This window comes from Pinus tabuliformis, chromosome 9, assembly GCF_031772625.1.
Source record: "Pinus tabuliformis cultivar Carrire ecotype Pingquan chromosome 9, CPIR1, whole genome shotgun sequence".
Classification (NCBI taxonomy): Eukaryota; Viridiplantae; Streptophyta; class Pinopsida; order Pinales; family Pinaceae; genus Pinus; species Pinus tabuliformis.
In genome coordinates this window covers 407,045,491-407,059,384 of record NC_142307.1, presented here as the reverse complement: position 1 = coordinate 407,059,384, position 13,894 = coordinate 407,045,491, and positions in this window count along the sequence as shown.

Here is a 13,894-nt window from a genome sequence, read left to right as displayed (position 1 = left end):
GATTTAACTTGTACTTTGTAAAAGCTTGTAACTTGTAAAAGATTGTATAATATATTGATTCGGGCAGACTCATATTGCAGGGAGTTGCCCCTCCCTTTATATTGTTGTGCATTTCTCTTGTATAATGTTGTTTATGTGAATGTTATGGGCTTTCACTTGTATAAAGGAACACATCAATAATACTTGGTAACGAAAATAAGACTAAGTATGGAATGTTAGGCGTAGTCTACAATCGTGAGTATTGGTGAAAAGAAAATGATTGGTAGTGCCGCACCTCGCTATAAGCAGTTGAAAGACTATCGCAGGTGTAGGGGCGTGACAGGTGGTATCAGAGCTAGTGCTGATGAACTGAATCAAGAGCTGATTCTACGTAGACCAAAGACTTAGCAGGGAGCTCAAGTTTTGTAGGTAACAGGTGGAATAGCAGGGTGATTCAGTTGAATGGTGAAATAGGTTTAGCAGAGGTGAAGCTTAGTGCTTGGACCAAGCTGAACGACAAGGCATGGCAGGTTTGGAAGAATGCGAAGGGAAGCTCTTGCTTACCTTATACAGGTTGAAGCAGTTGAAAGAAGAGAATCCCCGGATTCGAGATAAGCTTGAAGTCTTGGAAAAGAATGTTGAAGACGAACTTCTTCAACTTGGTTGGACAATGGAGCAAGATGAAGTTGCAGATTGTGCTAACAAGGAAGAGGAAGCCGTGATGATTGAGGATGTTGCAGATGTGACAACGATGGAGGATGAACTTGAGATTGATCAAGTTGGACCAGGATCGTGCCGTTTGCAGACATGGATGGATGAGGATACTCACATGGAGGAACCTCATGATAATGAAGTAAGTATAGTTGATACTTGTGTTTCATTTGAGCATTTGGTGGATGGACCATATGCAGGGAAGGGCAAGATCAATTTGCCAATGCTAGGGAGGATCTTACCATGGATGTCTATGATGAGACCTTGTATGGAGAAGCAAGGATTGTTGATTGTTGCAGGACTTGTTGGGTTTGTTTGTGACCTTATGGTAGAAGGTACAAAGGCCCGTGACAAGGGAGGAACATGATGATCATTGTGAAGGATGGGTCATGCTTTAGCCACGTGGAGAATTGGCTAAGTGCCCGGCATGACTCATGGACAGATTGAAGGGCACACACTTGAGGTATGATGATACTTGGGTGGAATTCTCATGGCCGAGACCAAGAGAGATAGTCTTGGTGGAACCTTTAGTGGGGGAGCTATGATGGAAGAGACTCATGATATGATGATGATATGGTTGGGTGACCGAGTTCACTAGACCGAAGATTGCAGACTTGGATGAGGATGACCGATTGTTGTGATGAGTCTACTTGGTTGGACTACATGGGCAACTTAGTCATGGACATCAGGTTGGAGACATGGAGCAGGGCAGCCTTATGCAGGGACATTGTGTAGGAGCACTTGTAGAGGTGTCACTTATGGACATCCAATGAGGAGTGCCAAGGCAGGGATGTTGTGCAGGTGGATTTGCTGGTGTGACATGGAGATGTTTCACTTATGAGCCGATGGAGAGGTTGTGCACTCTTTTACAACAAGGCCATGGACTAGGATGGAGTTGTGAGCAGACTATGGAGCATTCCTACTACATGGAGAGCTGAGGCATCTTGCAGAGACCTTCGGGCCGTGACTCATATGCTTGTTGAGATGTTGGTTGGAGATGACTCATGGAGCTCATGACAACATGAGATTGTTGTGACTTCCAGGGAGACTTCATATATGGTGGACTTGGAGGATCTGATGCATTGAGGAGCTGAGGTCAGAGACTTTGATGCAGGATAGGGTGCATACTTTCAAGTACATGTATGGGAATGGCTTGAAAGAGTGACTTGATGTGGAGGATCGATATGAGACACTTTGGAGTGATGGAGTTACAACGATGATGATGCCTTAGTGGCAACACTTGGGCATGGGTTGAGCTGAGACTCAACCACCTTTGACACATGGGAGCTGATTGATCTATGATCATGGGTAGCACATGGAAGATGAGACAAGTAGATACTTATTTCTATGGCAGACTTGAGGGTTGACACATTGCAGATATGATGGAGGTTGCTTCATGGACCTGGATGTGGCACATCGAGAGTCAAAGTTTGATGAGATGATCTCTTCATATTGAAGAGGTACACATATGGATGATGATGTTGGGGTAGATGTGGCTTATTTCATGTAGCACATTAGTACCAGACATCATGGACAACATGTTGCAGATGAGATGAGGACTACTTCATGGACTTGAGCATGACTTACACTTGTATGGAGATGGATTCTTGATCGAGTTGAGGATGTGACGGGATGTTCTGAGAAATAGCTGATGATGGCATGAGGATGTTCACTCTCATGGTTTGAGCGTGACAGTTGGATTGATCACCCAACTAGTTCAAACATGGGGTCGCGAAGTGTGCAGAGATGTGTTAGCATTATGTTGGAATATCATGGCAGCAGTTCACATAGGAACGACACATGATGAGGTCGACACGAGATATTGCAGGAAGCATGTAGCTTGAGATGGAGGGGCCAGCCTTCCACGATGGAGAGCAGCATGTGGAGATTGTGACAGGGTGGTCGATGGTCATGGATTGAGATGATTTCCGATGTATGACATACCGGTGAGGTGTATACCTTCGTATGGTGATCTTGGTGACAGATGGTTGCCGAGACGAGACATGATGGAGATGGTGGTTCTACATATGTTCCAGGGATGTTTGCAGTATGTGGAGGAGTTGACATCATGGTTGAGACAGATATTGTTGTTGATCTTGGTGGATGGCCACCAGGATGGTATGTTGTCGAGGATGACAACGATTTTAGGTGGAGGAGGATGTAACGACCTGCAGTTCGGTTGATATGCGACCGTGGGTGAAGGCTGAATGAGCACGCGGGTAGGCTGAACGAGCCGCGGTTCGGTGAAAGGTGCGAGCTCAGATTCATGTGTGCGTGGAGTTATACGCCTAATGGAGGAGGGCGAGCCGAGTTTATACGCATGGGAGTGTGGGATAAACCTTATAGAGGCCGACATAATTTATGATGGCGTGTGGAGCATGGAGGAGAGTTGGCTGGGTGAGCCAACTCGCCCTGCCGTGCATATATATTGAGGAGCATTAAAGCTCATTCGATCATCACACAACCATCGCTCAACATGTGAGAAGTGCGCAGAACAAGGTGAGGACGCAACAAGAAGAAGGAAAGGCGCAGTTTGGGTAATGCGCCCGTTCTTGGGTGAGGCCGCATGGAGGTAAATGCGTTTCTTGGTTTGGGTGAAGGGCGCGGGTAGAGGAGCACCCGCTGGTTGGAGTAGGGTGTGCACGGGTGTGTGGCGCCCGGGTTATGCGACGGAGCGCCCGACGGTGAAACATTGGTGGGCGCCCGATTTGTGCGATGACTTGGCATGAGTTCTTGGGTGACTCGGGTGACTGCCCGCCCGTCGTGCAAGTGTGCACGGTGTGACTTTTGGTGAAGTGTTGAGATTGTGAACGGAGGTGTGTCTCGGGCAGAGGCGCCCGTGTGTGGCGACTTGGAGGCGCGCCCAAGTTGGGCAAACAACACGATTGTGCGACGAGGTGAACAAAGGGTTGGAGAGTCGTGCGGCGACTGTGCGGAGGTGCCGACGAGCTGGGCAACCGAGTTTTCCGAAGTTGTGAAAATTGGCTAAGTGTAAATTTGGGGTTTCCCAAGATTTAACTTGTACTTTGTAAAAGCTTGTAACTTGTAAAAGATTGTATATTATATTGATTCAGGCAGACTCATATTGCAGGGAGTTGCCCCTCCCTTTATATTGTTGTGCATTTCTCTTGTATAATGTTGTTTATGTGAATGTTATGGGCTTTCACTTGTATAAAGGAACACATTAATAATACTTGGTAACAAAAATAAGACTAAGTATGGAATGTTAGGCGTAGTCTACAATCGTGAGTATTGGTGAAAAGAAAACGATTGGTAGTGCCGCACCTCGCTATAAGCAGTTGAAAGACTACCGCAGGTGTAGGGGCGTGACAGGTGGTATCAGAGCTAGTGCTGATGAACTGAATCAAGGAGCTGATTCTAGGAGGAGATGTGTAAGTTTGTCGGGTTCATGACCATTTAAAATAAAAATAAAAAATAAAAATTATGTTCTAAATAGAAATTAATGTCTGCTATAATTAAAAAAAATGAATATAGTAATTAGAAGTAAAAAAATTGTGTGAATAAGAAGTTTAAATCTTATACTTTTCAAAAATATTTCACCAAGATAAAAAATAAATAAATAATAAAATAAAATATTTTGATGGTTAAAATTTTTATTTGGTCTTATATATACTCTATTTAGCATTCAAAATGCAATTTAAACAATGAAAAATAACACATTGTATTTTTCACTCTAAAAAAAAATGCACTTGAAAAAATTTGATCCCTCTAGGGTCATGTTGGATCCGTACCTAAGATTGATCTATGCTAGTTTTAATAGCCGACATTATTTTTCTATTTAGAATATAATTTGATCTATGCTGGTTTTAATTATAACACATTATTTTTCTATTTACACATACCCTCCTACTGGGATGTAGAATGAGCCTATAAGCTCAATAAAATTTAGATTAGAGAAGCATATCTAAATTTTTACAGAATTTTATCACCCATTTTTTTTACTCTAAATACTTTATTAATTCAATATGTTAAAATCAATCTATTTTTTTATTTGTATTAACATAAAAATATTTTTAAAAACCAACATTTAATATCAATTAACAATTTATAAGCATATTATTTCATTGATCAAATAATGTTCCAAAGAGTGGCCTCTTATTAATTAACAACCTAAGGAATGAAGGTAATATCCTTTTGCTTGGGGACTTTAATGCTTGAGTTGCTACTAACCAAACTATTATGTTAAGTAGCAACTCTAACCCTAACCCCTTGTGGCTTGACAAGGATGGCAACCTAGCTAATATATTCAAGAGAAACTCTTAAGACATAATCGAGAACTTCTTCTCCACCGAGCTCCTCAAACTTTGTAATTCCCAAGACCTAATCATTCGTAATGGTATTAACAAGTCGTCTCTCTCCGATCACATGACCTGTTTCCATGGGTTGGGTAGCAACGTCGTGGATTATGTGATTTATGACACCCGTCTCCTCAACAGTATTACAAATTTTGAGCTACTTAATGGGTACGAGCCTGACTCTGACCATAGACCTTTGTCTTTATCTCTTAATCTTGTTATGCATACCACCCACATGCAGGAGACCAGTCAAAGAAAATGACACATTCGCTTCGATAGAAGTAATGTCGAATTTTTCTTAAGGGATTTAGAAAGGGACTTAGGCTCCCTGACTTATAATAACAACATTGGTCAAATCTATTACCATTTTTCTACTACCCTTTCCACTACCATTACCAAGTTTTCTAATGAGACATCTTATAAACAGAATAATAGAACTTCCAATCCTTGGTATGACAAAGAGTGTAAAATTGATAGGAAAGAAATCAGAGACACCCCTAATGAAATAATTAATCTCCAGAATAGAAGTATATACAAAGATCTCATCAAGAGGAAGAACAGGTCATATATTAATAAGAGACAAGAGCATATTCTCCACCTTTCTAAAGTTACGCCTATAATTTTTTGGCAGAATGTGCTTGTTCGTAAAACTAAAGATAATCATTATATCCCCTTATAAAATTGGGATAACTATCTTAAGAAGTCGTATGATTATTTGGATACCATGGGCACCATATTAAACACTCCTATTAAGGAATATATATTTTCTTTGGAAGACGTTGAGTCTGGGATTAATAATCTTAATGGGAAATCTAAAGATATTGAAGGATACCAAGATGAGATCTTTAAAATGGGAAGATCTATCCTCATTCCTCATCTCCAAAAGCTTCTCAATTTGGCTGTAAATCATGGCTTCCCTAATCTTTGTAAGAAAAGCCTTATTGTGCCTATCTTTCGAAATGGGGACAAAAGCGTTCCCTCTAACTATAAGACCATTATGATTAGCCACATCCTAGCCAAGATTTATGGGCTCATTTTAGAAAATAAGCTTAGCCTTGGGCTTAAGAACCAAGGTAAAAGGGCTAAAGGGCAAGTTGGTTTTAAGCAACAACACTCAATTATCGACCACCTTGTCACTCTCAGGATCATTGCATAGGAATGCCGCAGTAGTAAAACTGATCTCTTCTATTGTTTTGTGGACTTTAGAAAAGATTTCAACACTGTCCCTCGAGATAAGCTGTGGGAGAGACTGGAAGAGATCATGGTTCCTCCTAAACTGAGGATTGTTGTGATCCGCCTCTATGAGACTTTCATTGTTAAGCTTGATAGCAATGAAGGATGGTCTAAAGATATTAAATGCTTAAGCAAGGGTGATCCCTATCCCCTACCATTTTTGGTATTTACATCGATAATCTAGAGGAGCGTCCGGAAACTATGGGTTGCAAAGGCACCGATCTCACTTGCATAATCATTAATATTCTCCTTTATTCTAATGATATCGTTCTTCTTGCCAACAGCCATGATGACATAGACAAGCAGCTTAAGACTCTTCATGTCTACTACTCCAAGATGGGTATGACAGTTAATACTGACAAGACTAAAGTCATGATAATTAAATCCAAAAATATCACCCATGGTAGTTTCATCTATGATAACCATTGTCTAGAGCAAGCTTATTCTTATAAATACTTGGTTATTGACTTTCCTCATCAGCTCAACTGGAATTATAGCACCGAGAAAAGAATTATTGGAGGTTGGAAATCTTATTAGGAGCTTGAAAACAATTGTAAGTCAGTCAATCTCTACATTTGGGGTAAAAAATGGTTCCTCTTTGAGACTCTTGTTACCCTTGTTGTCTTATACGGATGTGAAGTTTGGGGTTGGAGTATATATAGAGATTCATGGAGAAAGATTGAGACGATCCAAAAGCAATTCATAACCTATAACCTCAAGATTAAGGGAAATACTCCCTATCCTATCATCTTGATCGAAGCGGGCATGTCCCCCATTGAAGATACAACTACGTTTAGATATCTTATGTATAAGAAGAAGCTTTACAACATGGAATTAAGAGGCTCCCAAAAATTGCTTCTAACTTTAGCGAAAACCACCACATGCACCTCAAGCACGGGGGGCATAATGATGCCTAGTCTTGGCTCAACCTTTGGGGGATTAAGGAGGAGATCATCATGGGAAGAAAGGATAGTATCAAAGATACTATTACCTCCAATTTTAAGGATAAGATGTGGAATGGTAAGGAGCTGGAGTGTAAAAGGAAGCTAAGATACTATAAGGAGGTTATCAACCCCGCTCTTGATAACTATAACTATCTCTCTATGTTGACGAGCACTAAGAAGAAAATGAACATTGCTAGGATAAGAACTAATTCTCATGAGATTCAAAGTGAGACCGAGTGGTGGTCTACTCCCAAGACTCCCTGGGATGATAGAATCTGTCAGATTTGTGATACTAAGAAGGTGGAAGATGAAAAGCACTTCCTTTTAGACTGCATGACTCTTGCCCACATCCACTCTCAATTCCCTATCATCAGCCACACCTCCAATCTTCTTGACTTATTAATCTAGCCCAACTATAGCGATATTGGAGCGCTTCTTTCCCTTCTCCTTGATCACAGAAACAAGATTTTTAAGAATGACAATTAGACTCTTTTTTTTTTGAGGTCTTATAAACCACATCAGTCTTAGTGGACGTTAATCAACATCATCATCATCATCATCATTGTGAACTCTCATCACACATTTTGGCACCTACAAAATTGTGGGAGTTAGATATTTAAGCACCCCTCTTGAGCATTCCAAAGTCTATAGAAAATTTCAAGAACTTACAATAGATCATGATTGGTCCTGCTACTGAATATCCATTTGAAGAGGACAAGGTCAATCTCACAAAATTTCCATAAGAATTTTGTCTTCTGCAGTCATTAAGAGCATTGGAAAATGATAAAAAAAATGAAGTCACTACTTGAGTGATTTGATAACTTAACCAATCTCTAACACATCATCTTGATAAAGTGCAATCAATTGGATACATTACCAGATTCTTTTGGTTATTTAAACAATCTCCAACAGATTGAGTTGTTTGGGTGCCAAGATTTGAAGAGGTTGCCAAATTCCTTTAGTAAGTTAAACAACCTCCAACAAATTCAACTGATTACGTGCCAAGATTTCGAGAGGCTGCGAAATTCTTTTGGTAATTTAAGCAATCTCCAACAATTTGAATTGTTTGAGTGCCAAGATGTGAAGATGTTTCCATATTTATTTAGTATGTCAAACAACCTCCAATAGATTCAACTAATTATGTGCCAATATTTCAAGAGCTTTCCTAATTCCTTTAGTAATTTAGCCGAAATCCAATAGATTCAGCGATCAAATTTCCCAACTTTGAAGAGATTTCAAGAATATTTTGTAATTCAACCAACCTCCTATAGATCAAGCTATCATGGTGCCCCTCTTTGGAAAGGTTTCCATATTACTTTTGTAAATTAATTAAACTCCAACATCTTGATTTGAATTATTCAACTAATTTAACCATGTGAAGCGAAACATTAGGAAATATAAGCATGATTGAGTATGTAAATCTCTCTTACAATAGGAAAATTGAAGTGTCCCATTTGCAGGTGGCACATCAAAAGTCACTAAAAATGTTATATATGAGAGGTATAAATTTAAAAGAACTTCCAAGTACAATTAGAGAGTTAAGTGATTTGGAAGTCTTGGATGTAGACCCTTTGTTGAACACAATGGCATATGTAACTTAAAGAACTTGAAGCTTTATGTATGTAAGAAATTGAAATGTTTATCGACTTCTCTAAGTAACATAAATAACTTGAAAGAATTGCAACTTCATAAATGCAAGGAATTGAAATGTTTGCCACCTTCTTGGATTGTTGGCCCAGTTAATTGAGCTAAGAGTAATTGATTGTCCATTAATACACATTTCCATTTGAGGAGGTGAAAGGAGGATTGTCCATTAATACACGTTTCCATTTGAGGAGGTGAAAGGAGAAAAAAAAACAGTTAGTGTTTTGGATGGATTATTAAATTCACAATTACTCTAACTAACTCTAACTATATTAAAGATTGGAGGGAGAGAGATAGCATAGAGATATCATAAGTATCATTTGTTGGAGGTGTTTACTTCAACCTTCACGATCTTACAATGTTTTATCGTAATAATGTGGAGGAGGTTGGAACATTTCCAGCTACACCAGTAGATTTCCCATTTAGGGTTTGTCATAATTTTCATTACCGAATATGAGAATATTATGAGGATGCTAATATATATTTTGAAGTTCTCGATTCTAGTCCTATATATTTTGTAAAATCAGTTTCTCCGTTGAATTGTGGTTGTGTAATTACGATTGTGCTTGAAAACGTTTTGTTACCAATCTTAAGAATTTGGTAACATAGATTGAATTCGGAGTACATATATACTTTTGTGTGTATTATTGTAATTTAATATTGAATTGTGGTTATTTAATTTCTATTAAATTTGAAAACGTTTTGCTACTCATCCTAAGAATTTGGTGACAAAGATGAAATCGGTTTAAATTTATTATTAAATATTTTTTTAACCGAAAATGATAAAATTATTATTTAAAATTATAAGAAGAAATTTGGGCGTAAATCATATTCAGAAAATCATTGTCCACGCGTTTCGAACCAACCAATAATTGAATGTGATTTACGTCGAAATTTCTTCTTATAATTGTTATGGATCACAGAAGCCTCAATTCAACCATTATTATTTAAAAGTTAAGTAAATATTAAATTTTAATTTTTATATAATAATATTTTATTTTTATTTTTAATTTGGAAAAAGCAGTAAAGATGAAATAAATAAATTATAGTTAATTATAAATTATTATTATAATAATAGATTTTTATTTTTTTGTTTGATTAGGTATTTGTTTATGTTTGAAAAAAAAAATTGTATTTCTCCATTGTTTATCATTACATATTCAATTTTATTATTTTTATAATATTTTAATTTATTTATTTATCCATTCAATTTTTATTTTTTTTTCATTATGAAAAAAGCGATATATTCAATCTCAAAAAAGTTACATTTACTTCATTGTGAAGCTTCCAATACAACAACAATATCAGAAATAGTAACAGACGCTGACTCATATGCAACAGTGATACATATAGTCATCTGTATAACCAGTTCATATACATTGTCCAAGGTATATATAATTTATAAGATAACAGAAAGATCTAAAGATTCCAAATAACTTCATGCAAGGTTGATAATAGGCAAAAAGTATGGAATTCAAGAATAGTGCAAATAGTACTAGTAGACAAAATAGACAGAGAAGGTCCATCTTATAATCAAAAAAGAAATAAGTCAGGGTGAGTAGTTTTATCCTAATAGTGGCAGCACCCCAGCCTCCATGCATGTGTCTCCCATCTTGATCTCAATGTGTAAACCATCCAGGTTGTCCAGTAAGCCTTTCTTGGAGAGACTGTCCGCAGCATGATTGAACTCTCTGCCAATATGTTGAATCGAAGAGAGATGTTGTGAATTCTAGAGAGATGTAATTTGTTGTAACCAACCTTGTAGTGTGGGCTTGGATATTGTAGCCTGGCCATGGACACAATCAATGATGATCTTGGAATCTCTGAATATGTGGATAGTAGGAATATTCAAGAAATTAGTGAACCAGAGTAGGCCCCATAATGCCATGGCCTTTGCCTTTGTATTAGTGCCTATACCCACACCCCAGTGAACATGATATGCCTGCTCAGGTGAATATTGGATCAAGAAACCACATCCACATCTGCTGCTTTGTGATGCACCGTCAAAAAACCCAGCAGGGTATATGATCTCTGGGCATGTTTGTGATTTTTTGGATTTTTTAGTGCCCATGCCAATTTGTAGTCTAGAAGAGAGTGTGATTCTGATTCTCTCCATCACCAAAGCAATGTTTTCTCTTAAGTTATTGAAGATAATGTTATTTCTCCACCTCCAGATCTCCCAAAAGAAAATAGGAGGAATGTAGCGCTAGGTGGCATTCCACTGACTCCACCATTCAAGGCAGTCAAAAATGCAGGTGAACTGTGGGAGTTGAAAACCAAAAATGGCAGCCAGATTTTGCCAAATTTTAGAAGCAACAGGGCACGTAATGAATAGGTGTAAATTATCTTCTTCCGCACTCCTGCAAAGAACGCATAACCCAGGACCAAACCAATTTCTTTTCTGGAGGTTTGCCCACGTCAAATTTTTATTTCGCTAAGCTAACTAGAGAAAAAGAGTGATTTTAGAAGGAATGTAGGAATTCCATAATTTAAAAAAAACAGCATACCTCAGGATGTATGGTGTCCCGATAGAAGAGAAGGTGATATGTATCTGGCACCATTATGTTGGCGCGCTTCATTTTTCCCCTCCATACAATCGAATCTCTATCCTCATCTCTGCAGATTCCGGCTTGTAGTAGTTGAGTGCTTAGCTTTTCCCATTCTTCCGTGTTCTATCCAATAAGTCCCAGCTCCACGCGTAGTTTCCAAATGGGGCATCTGTTATGCCAAGTCAATTATGTAATCTCAAATTAAGCTTAAACCTGCATTGGCGAGGCAACCCTAACATAGTTCTTAGCAAAAAAAAATTCTTACGTCATGTCTGTTGAGCAAACTGGACCTCACTCGACCAATTTTGGCCATAAATTTTCTGCCATCATTGACGCATCAATCGACATGAAATACAACACAAAATGCAGTACGTGCAGTGTATCCATTAAATCCTACGATTGGGCCTTGCACTGAGCCAATAGCGTCATCGCTCAACCGTCATATAGACATTCTTACTAGACATTCTTTTTTATCAAAATCATCCTCATATAGTTATCTTTAAAATTCCATTTTCGCTTTATAATTATAAATAGTTTTTAACTAAAAGTATATTTTTTTATTATTTTTTAATAATGATTAATTAAATTTTTAATATAAATATATAATTATAAATTATAAATAATTAACTTTAAATATAAAATTTATTTTGTATTAAACTTTTAAATTGATTTATTTTTTAACTACAAATTTATAATTATTATTAGTAATGAATGTGTATAAGAATTTATTGCAAAGCTTCTTTGAGGAAAAAAATGATAAAGAAGGAAATAATATATGAGAAATATTAAGAAAAATGTAGTAAACTAATCATCAGCACACTGTTTTTTCATCTTATCCATTAAATATCATTTTATTCTTATCTGATAGATAAGAATTCTTATCCATTTTATTTTAATCATTATTGGAACAGATTCCAACAATATCCCAGAATCTGATAGTCGGGACAGGTCAATTGTTTGACACCTATTTTGACAACAGATTCCCCAAATATGCAATCCACATAAGTTCGACAACTACTAAGATTGTCTATTTAATGATACTTCCATATACGGTTTCGAAAACGCTTATAGAGCGAGCAACACTGCAATACAGCAAGGAACAGGGATTGGATGTGGTGATGATCAACTGCGTGCTGGTGGTCGGGCGTTTCATTAACCCCAACTTTCCACAGACCGTCGAGGTGGTCCTTTCCTTCCTCACTTCGACTCCCGAATACATGAAGGCTTTCAAATTTATTCAGATGGTCTAAAACTTCACTTCGTTGGTCCACATGGATGACGTCTGCAACGCCCATCTTTTCTTGATGGAAAACCCCTATGTGGTGGGTCGTCACATATGTTGTTTCATTAACACCCCTATTCCACAACTTGCATAGTACCATTATGAAAAGGTCGGGACACTTATGAAAAATTAACAAAGGAATTCGCCACAAAACACAAGGCCCATGAACTCTTTTCTCTCTCCTTAGTGATGACATGTGGTAGCAGTTTATTACCTAGTGGTGATGTCCGCATGAGGTATAGGAGGGACATGTGGCAGGAAGATTACACATTTTTAGATGGTCAAAGAGGCCAAATCTAGGTGACACATGTCACCACTCAAGAGGTGTCATATGGAGTTGTTGACGCAAGAATGACATCATCCATAATGGGATACCTTAGAAATATTTATAAAGGCACACAAGTGGAAGCTACAAGATGATAAGGCACCAGGCCAATGTGGCAGAGCATAGGGTCAATGGAAAATGCGTCGGGTGGACTCGAAAAACACATAATCCCATAAGGCTTACCCCAGAATATTTCTAAAGGCACACAGGTAGAAGCAATAGGATGACAAGGCACTGGTCCAGCATCGTAGAGCATAGGACCAAGCGGACCCACAAAACACGTAAGCCTATAAGGCTTACCTCAGAAGAAAATAAAGATACAGTGGGAGAAGGTCGGGTTGTAGGAGGAAAGGGACATGGAAGATTATGATTTGGCATTAACATCTCATCTTGATGGGATATTGATTGGAAAACATATGCAGTGGGTGGGCCCACAAAATAGGTAAGACTGGAAGGTGGGCCCAAGCCATGGTTTAGCAACATTTTCGTATATTATTGCAACTGTGGGCCTTTGGTATTATTGTGCAGCATTGTGCGCTTAATCATGTTGGGCCATGAAGAATGAAGTGAGGGTTTGTTTCAAAGGGGTTGCATACATATGAGAATTGGACATATGGGTTGACAACTCTGGCTAAATATCCTCCATATTTGGCAGGTGTGCCATATGTGGCACTACGCCACATGTATTGGCAAAGGAGCATAGAACATGTCAGGTGTTGCTTAAATAATTAAGCATTGAGCTTGAAGATCTTTGGGCACAAATTGATTCAGGAAATGAACAAGTCGACAACTAGAATTTCTAATGGAGTCAATGGCGATTTCCCCTAGAATTATTTTTATTATTATTAGGGGACATTACATACTCCCCTCTTTAAGGAACATCGTCCCGAAGTTAAGTTGAATCATTTAAC